This window comes from Pipistrellus kuhlii, unplaced genomic scaffold (genome assembly GCF_014108245.1).
Source record: "Pipistrellus kuhlii isolate mPipKuh1 unplaced genomic scaffold, mPipKuh1.p scaffold_m20_p_2, whole genome shotgun sequence".
NCBI lineage: Eukaryota > Metazoa > Chordata > Mammalia > Chiroptera > Vespertilionidae > Pipistrellus > Pipistrellus kuhlii.
The window spans coordinates 85,337,035-85,350,682 of record NW_023425515.1 but is presented as its reverse complement, the minus strand read 5'-3'; the positions used below and the strand labels follow the sequence as shown (position 1 = coordinate 85,350,682).

General features: G+C 38.5%; 1 non-coding gene and 1 pseudogene across 1 annotated transcript; both read left to right on the top strand.

The window, feature by feature from the left end:
* LOC118722991 overlaps positions 1 to 13,648 on the top strand; it is a 59,006-nt pseudogene that overhangs the window by 38,749 nt on the left and 6,609 nt on the right.
* LOC118725198 lies at positions 9,905 to 10,068 on the top strand. Its single transcript, XR_004989924.1, has one exon. It is a non-coding gene; the product is annotated as a U1 spliceosomal RNA (small nuclear RNA).

Below are 13,648 nucleotides of genomic sequence, written 5' to 3'. Positions count from 1 at the left end.
AATAAGCAAACTGACTATACCTCCATGACACCTACCAGCCAATCAGGAGTGAGCATGCAAATCAACACAACAAAGATGGTGGGTTAATTTGCATATGCAGGCACAGAGTGAAGACTGAAGACTGAAGACTGAAGAAGTTTGGCTTCTCTGCTGCTGCCAGAACGGAAAAGCCTAGCCTCGAGGCTTGGCTTCTCCACTGTGGACAGAGCGAAAGCCTGGGTCCTGGGTGCTGGAGGAAAACTGGTGCCAATAGCCTGAGGAAGGAAGGCCTATTGCACAAATCTTTGTGCAATGGGCCTCTAGTATAACTATAATTATAGCTATAGATATAGATGTAAGGAGTTGGCTTGCATGATGATAGAGTTACATGGTCCCAAGATCTATCTGCAGATAGTAAACTGGAGACCCAGGAGAGCCTCTGGCACAGTTCCAACCCAAATGCAGGCCACCTATGGGCCCAGGAAAGACTGATGTTTTCAAATTGGTTCTGAAGAAACAATCTCCAGCTCAAGGCTAATAGATAAGAGTTTCCTTTTACCCTGGAGACAGTGATTCTTTTATGTTACTCAGGCCCTCAACTGACTGGATGCAGCCCACTCACTTAGGGAAGGCAATCTGCTGTACTCAGTCTATAAAGTCACCCAGAAACACCTTCATGTACATCTAGAATGATGTTTTAGCAAATGTATAGGCACACAATGGCTTAGTCAAGTTGATATATAAAATTAACCACCACAACTGCCAAGAGGTAGTTACTTATCACTTAAAACATTTTCTGTGACTCACTCCATTTAAATCACCTTACCTTATGTTACCCTCCCTCCACTAAGCACTATGTACAAGGAGATGGATGTATATTAACCTATTGGCAAATCTAGGTTATGTTTCTTTCCTTCAGTCAATCACACTTTTTCATATGACTCATTTTGGTTATTGACAAGGCCCTCTGCTTCATAACTAGGAATTCAGAGCAGTTGGTAGGAAAGCCACTCCAAATTGATATTTCCCAAAGAAAATTCAGACACTTTTTCAAAAAGAAGAAGAAATGGCAGCAAAGAACACAAGTTGTTTTTCCAAATTGAAAGCTGATTATTAGAAGTTTGTAATTGGTTACCATGTATATATAAATAAATAAGATCTACCTTAAACCATCTATGAGCAAAGAGTCTCTCTAGTTACAATAACTCAGGATTCCAAGAATATGCTTCTCTCCCTTTGAGTAGTGTTCTTTCTTTGGGATCATAAGATATTTTTCTGTTATAAAAATGTCAATTCTAATAACTGCTTCAATGTCTAGATTTGCATATAAGAAAATTTCACTGTAGGTTAGGAATTCTATATCTTTTCTCTGCCTCAACACTCTTGCTAGATATGGCCTACTCTCTTCAGTAAAAATGGCTTAGTTAGGTCTTAATTCTTATGTGTGAATGAAGGAATATGGTACAGAAGCTTTTCCAATCAAATATGGCCAGCAGGACCTGCCTCCTCCCAATCCCCAGCAAACCCCTTTCCCCTCACACATGGAAGCCTCAACCAATTATTGATGGGAGTTGGTATCAATCCTCTCCCTTTTGGGGAGTGTAATGTAACTCTGAGGCTCCAGTTCTCCACTGGTTTTCAGAATTTGCCATTGGGTTTGAGTTCCAGTTACCTTCTAGGATATCTTGCTTAATAGCACACTTAAGCAGCTGCCTTTTTAATAGTGTCCCCCCAAAGTCATGATCACCTGGAAAGTCAGAATGAAATCTTATTTGGAAATTGGTCTTTGAAGAGATCTTTAGTTAAGCATCTTGAGATAAGATTATAATGCATAAGTATAGACCCTAAATGTTCTGGGAGTATTCTTATCAGAGACCCTAAAAGGCAGAAAGACAAGAGAGAAAGTCATGTGAAGAAGGAGGTGTGGATTGAAGGTATGCTGCCACAAGCAAGAAATTCCAGGAGCTAACAGAACCTGGAAAAGGCAAGGAAGGATTTATCATGGAACCTTGGAGCAGGTGTGGCCTTACCAACATCTTCATTTTGGAATCTGAACCCCTGAACTGTGAGAGAATACATTTCTATTGTTTTAAGTCACCACGTTTATGACTATTTGTTATAACACTCCCTAAGAAAACTAGTACATTTCCCATCCATGCCTCACCTCACATCTATACTCCCTACGGAAGTTTCCTGGAATCATGTTCAAAATAAACTATTTGCATGCAAATCATTGAGTTAGGGTCTGGTAACCCAAATTAAGAAATTGACCAAATTATTGTGAAAAGTATTGATTTTCTGAATTTCAATCTGTTGTCCTCCAATTTACTAGGACTGATACAGAATAACAGTAGACCTTTTGCATATCTGCACTCACTTTCTGGCATCCATGTGCTGGCTGACTGGTTTGCAGAGTTGTAGCCCACAGGGACATATTCGAGAGCTTGTAAATAGCTCTTCCACACTTTTCCTCGTATTTCCGAAAGCCAACAGAATGACAGTGATGGCAGTTATGCCTCTGTTTTTGGCTGGAGCATATTCTGCCTCAGCCAAGCTTGCTGCTCTCAGAGTTTGTTTTAGAATAATAATTAATGTTGACTTGACATAGATCCAGGAGAGGGATCCATAGATTGCCATCCATGCATGGACACAAAGGAGTCATTTCCTTTTAGTCTGTACTGTAAAAGGCACTCTTCTAAATGAGAGATAATCGTATTTTAATGTTTCTCTAACTATAATTTATTACAAAATAAATTTCAAATACAAAATTTTAACAAAACATTTTCTTCCTTTCAAGTTTTTTATGTGTATTAACCTAAATGCTCATTCATATTTTTTAGTTTTATTTCATATTATAGCTCTAACTGTAACAATTTATATATAGCACTGTACCGATTTTAGTGTTTTTCTAGTATGTTTTAGTAATAGGGATTAATAAAAAAGTATACTGAAATGTTAAATGGCACCAAAAACATACCATCTAACTCAGGGCTTTTAAAAAACATACTTTAAAATATAGGTGAGCAAGTTTAAATTGTGGTCAGTTTTCTGATTTTTTATCTTATGAAACTTGCATCACAGAATCTCAAGTGTTTTCATTTAGTACTGAGTAGTGCTGGGAAACATCAAGTATCTCAGTTGCTACCAAAAGGTTTGCATGTAGTATTTATTCAGCTACTAAAGACAAAAGTCAGTAAAAAGGGCTAACTGGCTCATAGATACTTTTCCATGTAGCTCAAATTTTGGATAAAGTACACTGGATTCCTACAAGGAGAATTGATTCTGAGCCTAGTAATCATAGTACTTCATGACTCAGGTCCAGTTTTTTAGGAAAACTCATATTCTCTTTGTTCTCTTGAAAATCATCAGCTGTCTAAACCACCAGTGAAGTTTCCAATGGCCTGTGGAGTAATGCCTCGTTCATGTTCTCATCTCTTGACTATGGAGTATTCTATTCTTTAATTTACGATCAGTTGCTTTGTCAGTTTTAGAAAAAGCTATGGTTCTATGGAAAATTTTATACATAGATATAGATATACATATATATCTGTATATAGATATATCTATCTATCTATCTATATCTATCTATCTATATATATATAGCTATAGCTATAGATATAGATATATATATAGAGAGAGTATACTATCTGAATATATAAACAGGTGATATGCTTATTAGCCAGGCATCACTCAAGAGACCACTCAAGAAGAGCTGCACATGCAGATGGGCGGGAGGGGACTGCATGCCACCCCCAGCCCCAGCAGCCACAGGGAGGCTGGGGCTGGGGGCAGGCCAGAGCGGAGACACAACACACAGGTTCACCCCACTAGAGACAACGTGGTAGCTTGTACTATGTGGGTCAGGCACGGGTCCCAGCCTCCTTCAGAGTGCCTCCTCACACTGTGGGAGGCAGGGCACCTCCCTGTGTGATTTTAATAGTGTTCTGGGCCTCTAGTGATTATATAAAAAGATATATATGTAAATTATAGTTATATAAACAAATACATATACATGTATGATATTTCAACCAATTGTAAGATAATATACTTTTCTATTTATGTTTAATATAGAACTCTTAAATATTTATGTGAGAATGGCAAGAAAGGAATAAAAATACACAATTTTTTATTGTGAGGTAATTAAATTTACTAAATTTATGATAATTTTATGGCACTTATAAAACAACTAGAGGCTTGGTACATGAAAATTCATGCACTGGAGGGGGGGGGTCCCTCAACCTGGCCTGCCCCCTCTCACAGTCCAGGAGCCCTCAGGGATGGGAGGCAACCCAGTGAGCATGGGAAGGTGACACTCCCATCACCCCTCTGCTGCTGCCACTGCCGGAATTGCAAGCCTCAGACAACCCTGGTTACCTGAGCCTTGGGCGGCCCTGGGTGGCTGGTCAGCCACAATCTGAAGCTGGCTTGTGCTTTGGGCCAGCCCTAGGTGGCTAGGGGGCTGAAGGGACTGGGGGACTCTGGAGGCCTGAGTGCGGTGAGCGTGGGGCAGGAGACTTTTTTTTTTTTACCTTTTTTTTTTTTTTATTAAATTATTATCTGTGTACATATTTTAACATTCCCCCCTTCCTATTTATACCCTCCCTCCCCAGAGTTTTGTGTCCATTGGTTGTACTTATATGCATGTATACGAGTCCTTCGGTTGATCTATTATCTCCCCCAGATCTCCCTACCCTCCCTGCTGTAATTTGACAGTCTGCTGTTGCTTTACTGTCTCTATATCTATCTTTTGGTTCATCAGTTTATAGGAGGAGACTTTCGCAGATGCCTGTAGAAGAACAGGAGGATTAGAGTGGATGGGACACAGCGAGGATGGTGAGTGCTGGTCTGTCTCTGGTGATACTACCTGATGCTTGCAGCAGCCCTCATGATGACTGAAGATTCTCAGTCAGAGGCAGACCCTGCTCCAGCCCAGATCCAGGCCCTAGCAAGCCCAGTGACAGTCCCCAGGCAGGCCCCAGGGGGTAAATGTCTGATAAAGGGGTAGGGGGGATGTCTGGTGAAGGTGTTCAGTGGCACAGGGGTAGGGGGAAGGGATCACTTAAAATGACACAGGAGGATCAGAGGAGGCAATCAAAATGATACAGGAGGATCAAAAGGGGTTACTAAAATGATAATACCCCTCTGATTCTCCTGTGCCATTTTGATTCCCCCCTCTGATTCCCTTGTGTCATTTTAAATGATCCCCCTCTCCCCACCTTGATACCCCAATTCCTTTTTTTTTTTTTTTACCCCTAGAAATGAGCACAAAAAGAAAAAGCTACTCCGTGGAGTACAAGAAAGGAATCATGGAAGACTCTTGGGGCCAAAATCTTACTGCTTTCTGCAAAGAGAAGAGGTTGAGTATCCGATCAGTCTGAAAATGGCGAGTAGAATATGGTAACCTCATTGAAAAGTGGACAAGGGAAATGCTAAAAAGCACAAGTGTGGATCAGGTTGGCAACCATTATTTTCCGAGCTGGAAGACCTGATCTGTGAATGGTTGTTGACAGGAGAGCAAAGGCTTTGGTTGTGAATAGGGCTCAGATTCAAGAATTTGCCTTTACAATGGCACCATAGTTTGACATAGCCCCCGAAGACTTCAAAGCATCACAGCACTGGCTGGATAATTTCCTTCAGCGAAGTGAACTGTCTTTAAGAAATCTACAACATTTTTTAAGTTGGAAGATACTCAAGTTATTAAGCCAGCACTTGCATTCAAGTCCTTTATTGATGATGCTGACTTCTCTAAATACAATCTTTCCAACATGATTGCTATGGATGAAACTGCAGTGTTTATGGGCCAATCATCTCAAACAACAACTGAACAGCGGGGTGCCTCCTTAGTGTACATTCCCTCCACTGCTTACGAAAGTGCACGTGTTTCCTGTATTTTGGCAATATTCTGGATGGCACTAAAATCCCATTTTTAATCATTTCTAAGGGCAAGAAGAAAAAGATTGAACGTGTTTTGGGCGATTTTATTCTTGAAACTGAAAAAGCCTGGGCCACACAGCAGTTATATGGAAGTGGGTCAATTTAATGCTGCTGCTTGTTATGCGAGGGAGCCAAAGAGGTCTGCTAGTCTGGAATGCAGCCAGCACTCACCGCGCTAGACATGAAGACATTTCTTCACGAAAGAAAAATAGATCAGATAATGATTCCCGCAGGAATGACAGCCTATCTCCAGACTCTTGATATTGCAATAAACAAGCCATTCAAAGACAATTTGTGCATGGAAATTAATGACTACATTGAAAATAGAATGGAGAGAAATTAGCATGGAAACTTTGTGAAACCTAAACTGCAAGAAGTTGTGACTTGGGTGAAGAATTCATGGGAGAAAATCACTGACAGTTGCATTGCAAATGCACTGCGAGCAGGCTACCTTGACAAGAAGTACTCATTTAAAGACAGTGCTATTGCTAAACATGAGAGATTTGGTCCACTAATTCTGAAAGAAATGGAGTCACAAGAAATTCATCAGGAAATTCAGGAATTGGATTGTTATGATGATGTTCCAGAAGATGATGACATGATTGTCATTGAATAAATGAGTAAATTCTTGATACTGTAGGATTCATAGTTTGTCTGGTTTGTGTTGACAGCTACCGTACTACCATACTGTATACAGGTAATAAATTTCCTTTATTTTCATTTAACAATAAATGTGTACTGTATTCTTCTTCATGGAAAAATAAGACATCCCCTGAAAATAAGACCTAGTGCATCTTTGGGAGCAAAAATTAATATAAGACACTGTCTTATTTTTGGGGAAACAGGGTATCTTTGACAAATCTTTTGTCATTTATATTTATCTGTTTATTAAAGTGTGCTTTATAGAAAATAAATCATTAATATTTATGTGATTAAAATCACATATTTCTTTTGCTCTTGCATAGTTTCCTTTTTAAGTAAAAACAACTTTACCCACCTTAATCCTATAAAAGTATTTGTTTTACTTTAAAAATATTTTTTTATTTTTCAATTAGAGTTGACATACAATAAGCCAGTGATTAGACATATGTAACTTATTAAGTGTTCTCTCTGATAAACCTAGTACCCATTTTATAGGTCACATACTTATTACAATATTATTGACTACATTTCCTCTGCTGTAATTTACTTTCTAATGACTATTTTGTAATTACCAGTTTGTACTTCTTATTCCCTTTACCTGTTTCACTCATCCCCCCCCCAACACTCCTTCCATCTAGAAATCAAAATGTTCTCTGTATCTATGAATGTGTTTATGTTCTGCTTGTTCATTATTTTTGTTTGTTAGATTTCATATGTATGATAAGTGAAATTATATAGCATTTGTCTTTCTTGCCTGACTTATTTTACTTAGCACAATACTCTCTTACCCCATCCAATTATTGCAATTGGCAATATTTCATTCATTTTTATGGCTGTGTAATATTCCATTGTATATATATGCACCACTTCTTTATTTATTCATCTACAGATGAAATACCTACATTGCTTACATATTTTAGTTAATGACACAATGAATATATGAATGTATATGCCTTTTTTGATGTAGTGTTTTGGGTTTCTTTGGATAAATACCCAAAAGTGGAATTGCTGGGTTCTTTGTCTCTTGTTATATAGCCTTTGTTATAATGTATAGTTTGCTACCTCAGCTTTTTGTTTATTTGTTTGTTTATATTTCCTTAAAATATCTTTACAATCAGTCTGTGTCTTTTGATCTTAAGTAATTCTTTTATAGACAGCATATGTAAGGGTTTGTCTTGTTATCCATTTAGCCCCCATATATCTTCTGATAGGAGCATTTAATCCATTTGCAATTAAAGTAATTGGTGATAGATATGCATTTATTGCCATTTTATTGTCATATTTTTAATCATTTTTCTTCTTCTTAAAAAATACCCTTATATATTTCATGTACCAGTAATACTGGTTTAGCTGTGATGAACACCTTTAGGTTTTTCTTGTCTATAAAGCTCTTTATTTGTCCTTTTATTCTAAATAACTTTGCTGGGTAGAGTAATATTGGTTGTAGGTCTTTGTTTTTCAACACTTTGAATATTTCTTGCTAATCTCTTCTGGCATGCCAAGTTTCTGTTGAGAAATCAGCTGACAGTCTTATGGGAGCTCCCTTGTAAGTAACTAATTGCTTTTAAAATTTTCTCTTTGTATTGCTCTAGCAGCTGGTTTGGCTCAGTGAGTAGAGTGTTGGCCTGTGGACTGAAGAATCCCAGGTTCAATTCTGGTCAAGGGCAAATGCCTGAATTGTGGGTTTTATCCCCAGTGTGGGACATGCAGAAGGCAGACAATCATGATTCTTTCTCATCATTGATGTTTGTATCTCTCTCTTCCTCTCTCTGGCGCCAGGCAGGGTTCACAGCCTGAGGTCCCCTGGCTCAGCCCAGGGCAGGGGGCACAGGCTGAGGTCCTTTGTCAAGCCCCACCAAAGGGTGGGGAGGCAACAGCCTGAGGCCCCCTGCCCTGGCCCAGTGCCATGCAGCCTCAAGTCCTTGCTGATTGCTCATTAAGACTTGTTATGGGAACTTGGCCTCCAATGTGGGCATAACCATCTTGTTTTTATGGATCTCTGCCTCTGTTGTGGGTGCAGCCATTTTTGTTATGATGTGATGGTAAATTTACATATTCCCTCTTTATTAGATCAGATATTTTAATTCTCTATTTGTCTTTAACCTTTTCCATTTTATTTATGATGTGACTTGGTGTGGGCCTCTTCGGCTTCATCTAGTTTGGGACTCTGTAGTTCTGAATTTGATTGTCTATTTCCTTCACATAAAGTTAGGGAACTTTTCTATCATTATTATTTCATACTGGTGTCCCATTACATGAAATTCATGCATGGGGGCAGGGTGGGGGAGGAAAAGGGGTGTCCTTCTGGGACCCCTCGGGGATGTCCAACTGCCAGTTTAGGTCCGATCCCAGCAGGAAGTTGGACATCTCTCTCACAATCTGGGATCACTGGCTCCTAACCGCTCACCTGCCTGTCTGCCTGATCCCCCCTAACCACTCTGTCTACCAGCCTGCCAGCCTGCTCACCCTCACCTGCCCCCCTTGACAGCCTCATTGCCCCCAACTGCCCCTCCCCCACCAACCTAATCACCCCCAACTGCCCTCCCATCCTGGCCTGATCAACCCTAATTGCCTCAGCCCCACCACCTGGCTTTGTCAGGAAGGTCTCCCGGTCTAATTAGTATATTACCTTTTATTAGTATAGATAGTTTTCAATTCCTTGCTTTTTCTCTTCTCCTTCCAGCATTTCCATGATGTGAATGTTGGTGTGCTTTAAGTTGTCCCAAAGGATCAATTTTTTAAAATTATTTTTTTCTTTTTTCTGTTTTATTTCCTTATCTTTTAATTCTCTTGATTTTCTGCTTCATTTATCCCACTGTTGATTTCTTATAATGTTTTCTTCAACTCAGTTAATGTGTTCTTTCTTTCTGACATTAAAAAAAAATATTTCCTATCTCCATTGTTATGTTTCCTATCCTTTGATTATGCTCTCAATAAGTTCATCCACTTTTCCCCTAAGTTCACTAAGCATCCTTATAACCAGTGTGTTGAACTCTGTATCTGGTAGATTGCTTGTCTCCATTTCCTTTAGTTTTTTATCTAGAGTTTTGTTCTGTTCTTTCATGTAGGAGATATTTCTTTGTCTGCTACTTTTGGTTGCCACCTTGTGTTTGTTTCTGTATATTAGGTAGAGCTGCCACATCGCTTGGGCTTACTAGATGGGCCTCAAAAAATAGGTGTCCTGTAGCATCTACTGGCATGACCTCCATGTTCACCTGAGCTGGGCATTTCAGGTGAAACCCTAGTGTGTATGTGCACACCCTCTTATAGTTGAACATTAATTGCTGTTGCCACCTTACGGTAGAAATTATTCACATAAAATTGGCTGTGAAGATTAAGATTGGTTACAATACTTACCTAGCAGGGGAGATACCATGATCACAAAGGTGGTTTTCCCAGGGTGAGGCTTATCTATTGCACTCGGGATGTGCTGACCCCTGCGATTTCTCCACATGTGGGAAAATTGACTGCATAATTTGTGGTAGTGGGGGACTGCGTCCGTGCTCTCCTCCCTCCCCCCCCCCAAAAAAAAAAAAGATTGCTTGCAATCATCGTGGAAGATAAATGGGGCTGAGACCAACTCCATGGAGCAAGACTTACTTCAGTGGGGCTTTGGTGCCCTCTGAATGCTCCCATTCAATGTTTCACTTGTGGAGGTGGTTGGGTGTTGCATTAATGTTGTCTGAAGCTGTCCACTAGGTGGGCTGTTATTGGGGCCTCCCAGAAATTCTAGGCCAAGGTAACCATCACCTGACCCCTGTCTCAGACCACCTGGCATGAGCTACAGAGCAATTTGCAAATGGCTTCTACTTGTGCTGGGCTTGGACATGCCCAGGAGAGGCCAAGATGTGAACCAAGGCTGGATTCCAGCTGCTAGTGCCAGTCCTAGGGCCATTTAGTTAGAGGTATGGGGCATGTTGAGGCTGAGGCTACTTGTTTAAGAGATTTTAGAATGCCTGCAGGAGCCAGAGCAGTCAATTTGTATGAAAAGGCCATTAGAAAAAGCTTGGGTGGGCCAGCCAGTTGGGTAGGATACAGTCCCAGTAATCACCAGGGCAAGGGGGAAGTGTAGATAGATTGATGGAAACTAAGATATGGTGCCTGCTTTCCAGCTCTGTGGGGAAAGGGGATTTCAGAAAAGGTAAAGTGGAGTCTGTTTTCACCCTCCAGCTTTCATCCGAATGTCAGAAAATTCATTTCCTCTCTGTATGCCCCAGGTGCCTTTTGAGCTGCTGCCCCAGCACAGGGTTCAGGTCCAGTAAGTCCATGTACAGAACCTTTAAGAGAAAATGGTCTGGTATCTAGCAGCCCCCTCTTTCATACATATATAATCTCTGCTGGTTTTTACAGCCAGAAGTTATTACAGGGACTTGTCGTCCTGGAACTGGACACCTGGGAAGGGTGTCCTGGTGTGGAACTGAGACTCCTTTCTTTTCAGGAGTCACTTCTACAGCCGAGATATCCCTCTGGATTCTTATCTGTCACACATGGCTGTGGTTCCACCCTGTTCTGTGTCTCCACTGCTTTTGCCACTTTTGATGTGGCTCCTTTATTTTCTTAGTTGTAGGACTTCCGTTCAGTTAGATTTTAGGCAGTTCTGAATGAGGGTTGTTCTCTAATTTTGATGTGGTTGTGGATGAATGTGAGAATGGCATTTACCTATGTCACAATCTTGACTGGAACCCTAGATTTTTTTCTTTTATAATTGTTTTCTCATTTATAGTTTATTCTCTTGAAATAATTTTATTATTTAATGTATAATTCCCTAAATAGTGAGGTAATTTTTCAAATCCCAATAAATGATTCTTACCTAATTGACTGGTCCTTGCTGGGATTATTATTGAATTTCTATTAAATTTATAATCTAAGTCAATGATAATTGATATCATTTTAATGTTATAAAGAATTGTTTATTTTTTAGTATATTATTTAATCATAATTTTTGCAGCTGTGGTAAATGTTGCATATTACCTATTAAATACCAGAAAGGAGCATTGGTGCTAATTTATTCTGTTTGTTAGATATCTAACTACCTTTCTGAACTTGGTATTTCTAATAATTTGCGTATGGTATTAGGTTTTCTAGGTGAAATGATGAGGGTGTTTACGTTTTTGTCTCATTTCATTGTTGAAATCCTCAATACTTTCGGGCAAACATGGTGAGTAATCAGCTGATATACTCCAGTTAAACTTAATTATATTAGATCTGAATGTTTGATATTAATTTTGGACTACATTTTAAATGTTTTAAATATTATCACTGACTGTTATCAATTTTTATTTTTCCCAATTATAAGTATAATGTTTTAAAACTATTTTCATTATATATAATAAGCTTTACACAAATAACCTTAATCAGATGCAGAAATAAGCCTTTATTCATTTTCTTTTTCTAAAAACTTTTCATAATAAGTAGTTATTAAATGCTATCAAATGCTTTGTAACAATATGGTTTTCTGTTTTATTTTGTTGTGGAGCATCTTACAGGGATTGGCTTTTCTGATACATTTATTCCTGGGGTAAATCTTTTTTTAGTTATTATTTCAATAAAGCATTGGAAACATTTAGCTAATAGTTTAATTAAAACCATGGCTCAGTCAAGGCCAGTGTTTGCTCATTATTTAGAACATCTTTCCATGCACTAAACTATCACAGTTTGACTCCTGGTCAAGGATACTTATGTGGGTTTCAGGTTTGATCCCCTGCCCCGGTTGGAGTGTGTTCGGGAGGCAATCAATCAATATGTGTCTCTCAATTGATGCCTCTCTCTCCATTTCTCTCCCTCACTCTCACTCTTAAAAATCAATGGAAATACATCCTAGGGTGAGGATTAACAACAACAAAATGATTCAGGGTTATAGGCAAGTTGATCTGTACTTTTTATTTCTATACTGTCCTTATGAGTTTTGAATCATGATTATATTAGTCTCATAAAATCAGTTCTTAGTACCACTTATAATAGAAATAATTATTATGGATATTGGGCACTTACCACATAGTAAACATTTTTTTATTCACTTCACCAATATAAATTCTGAAATTACATTATAACTGAATGCATCTTAAAATATGACAATCAAATTTCTGTTTCTTTTCCTAATAACCTAGTGTTTTGTCACAATTATAATTATTGCCTTTTAATACAGAAGATATGTTATCAATTAACATTTACTGAGCACTTGAAGTCTTCCAAATCTTATACATTTATTAATTAATTTATTCCCCACAACAACACTATGGGGTAGGAATCATTATTCTAAATTTATTTGAAAAAAAATGGATGGGTCTGGGCAGGGTTATGTGAGTGGAACCAGGGTTCTACTTCCTGGCAAGGTGAGAAGAGGGTGGCAAGAATTAATAGAAAAAATAAAGTGATAGATTGTTTCCTTAACTTGTGATGGCAATTGGGGGAAAAAAGAAAAAAAAAAGAACAGTAAAATGATTTCTATGCTACTCACATAATTTTTAGTATTAAGTTAAACTGATTAAAATTTATGATCTGTATAGTTTTAATTAAAATATTTTTAAACCTCCTAATATCATAAACACAAATTAAATGCTAAGGAATAGTCCTCTCTCAAATGTACAATTCCCAAGAGTGTGTAATGTTTTATTTGTATTAAGCCACTATCAATTTATCTAATCCTTTAAAAAATATACTTCACATGTACTTTTGTAAAATAGTTAGAAAAATACAGTTGTTTAGCCTAAAAATAATTTACATATTACCCCTACTTCATGGACATTTAATAGATGTTTAATAAATAAATGAAAGTTTTAACATTTATATTCTATAAATATTTTTAAAAATCATGTATATAAACATTTTTAGAAAATAAATGTGCAAGACAAAAGTTGTATGCGGTAAGCTGAATAACAGCCCCCAAAGATGTTCATGTCCTAAACCTGTGCACAAACAGGTGTTAGTGTAAAGATGCTTGTTGGAAATGTGCTCCCCCTCCAAGGAGCACATCTGTGCCTCTCCTTGTCCCCTCTTCTTCCTCCACAGGCACACATCTCCTAACCTCTAAGGGACTGTAGGGGTCTTGCAATCAGGGGAACAATGGGCAACAGTGGCAGCTCATCCAGGCTAA